Genomic DNA, 2,159 nt, shown 5'->3' with positions numbered 1-2,159 from the left:
AGAGAGAGAGAGAGAGAGAGAGAGAGAGAGAGAGAGAGAGAGAGAGAGAGAGAGAAGATCTTTAAAAACAGGGGCTAGGGTCTGTTTGTTGATTATTATGATTTAGGATGTGAGAAGGGTTAAATGTGAAGACCATATGAAGGATGTAGAAATGTTCAACCAATGGAAGACCACAAAAGCTGCCCTCAGCTGATCAAGGGGCTCAAAAGCACTGGGAAGAGACTTAAGTCTACACACACTCAGGTATAGACTGAGACTTCTACCCGGGTGCGGTGATAGGAGACTGAGCCCCCGCCTGTGCTGGGAACACCACTGCTGTCTCCAGAATTAGGACACAGGGGCAGAGTGGAGGGGCTGGGGTTCCCATCTATGGCCTCCACAGTTTGTTGACACAGATAGACCTCATCCACTGGACTCTCATAGACAAGTACAGGAACTGAAGGCATATGTATGGCATACTCTCTTCTCTGTTTAGGTTGGGTCAGAGCCCAGCTGCTCTGAGCAGAGAGCAGTATTGGACCGGGTGAACTCTAGATACTCAGACTCAGTGGCGGGGTGGGCTGACCTGTTCTTTAGGCTCAGAGGAGACCACTGCTGCTCTCCTGGTTGTCTTTACCCTGGGACTCAATTCTTCTGCCAGCAGATAACTCCCAGGACTTCCTGCTTCTCTCTCATGAAGGCTCCACATCTCAGCCTCCCCCAGCCCCAGGCGGGCTCGCAGAAGATTGAGGTCCCTGACCTCTGTGCTGCTGCAGACACCGCTGCCCTTTATAGAGCAGGACGGCATCTCTCCTGTGTGAAGGTTGGAAGCTCCTTCTCGGAGCAGCGATGGAGCTGGTGCCAGCTGGGGCAGTCGCTTCTGTGCCTTGGTTCTAGGGGATGCCTTAGCTCTCAAGGGACCGTTGTTTAGTGCAATCACCAGTGGTGTCTGAGCTCTGGAAAGACGGAAGGATGGGAAGGCCAGTGAGATGGCTCAGTAGTTAAGGGTGCTTCTCTCCAAGCCTGACAAACTGAGTCTACTCCCCCAAATCTACAAGGTAGAAGGAGAGAATGGACTCCCACAAGTATTCTCCAACCTCCCTCCACAGCAGTGCTGCAGCATGAACATTTACACACACACACACACACACACACACACACACACATTACACATATACATATATACATTCATACATACATACATACGTACATACACAGACACATACACACATACAGACGCATATGCACACAGTAAATAAATTAAAAGCTACAATTAAAGCCAGTATGTATCAAATACTTTATGCCTCACACAAAGTTAAGCACACATTAACTTGTTCAGTGACAAATCCGTTCTCAGAATGAGCCTTAAGAGGAACTGGGAGGTGTGTTCTGATTTGCTCTTGCCCCCTTGGTATGGGTCAGTGAGGATGTGCCCACAAGGGCTGTGTTAACAGTCTGGCATGGGTTAGGAGCCCAGTCTGGTTTGTCTTTTATCAGGGAAGATGGTGGAGGAAATGGCTACAGAATTCTGACGATAACCTGTTCTGTTTACTTTGATAAAGAGAAAAATAAACATGAAGTAAATGATTATTTTTTAAGTTACAAAGGACTGCAAGTTCTACCTGTGATGGGGAAATTGATGGGTCTTGTAGCAACCTTCCTGATATGAACGACTATAGAATGCACAAAAGACATGAAACATCTGCTCTCAGCTGTGTGGCAGCTCGAAGAGGGTTACAATGTCTCCAAGGAGAAGGGAGTAACCAGGCAAGCACCCCCATGGAGCCCAGTGTCTGCATGGAATACTTTCTAGACCTGGGATGTGGGAGGAAGGAAGCAGGGCGGATTGGCCACACTGAGGAGGCAGAGAACGGAGTTTGGGAAGGGGGGGAAAGGTGAGGGTAGGGGGGGGTGGCGGCAGGGGGGCTGTTTGAATCTATAGGGTAGAAGAGGAGGTATACACAGAGAGAAATCTAGAAATCCGTATAAGGGAACATTGGATGTTACTAAGAGCTGTAACTTAACTACTGAAACTTGGGCAACGGGAAGGTATTTGAATTCTAGCCAACAAGAGTGGAGAAATTTCACTGAAAACTGAGAGCCATCTATAAACACCTCAGACAACCCACAGGGATACATTATTCTAAGAGGAAAATGGTCTAGTTATTTTATTTTTTTTT

This window comes from Mus pahari, chromosome 17, assembly GCF_900095145.1.
Source record: "Mus pahari chromosome 17, PAHARI_EIJ_v1.1, whole genome shotgun sequence".
Classification (NCBI taxonomy): Eukaryota; Metazoa; Chordata; class Mammalia; order Rodentia; family Muridae; genus Mus; species Mus pahari.
This window is presented reverse-complemented; position numbering follows the sequence as displayed.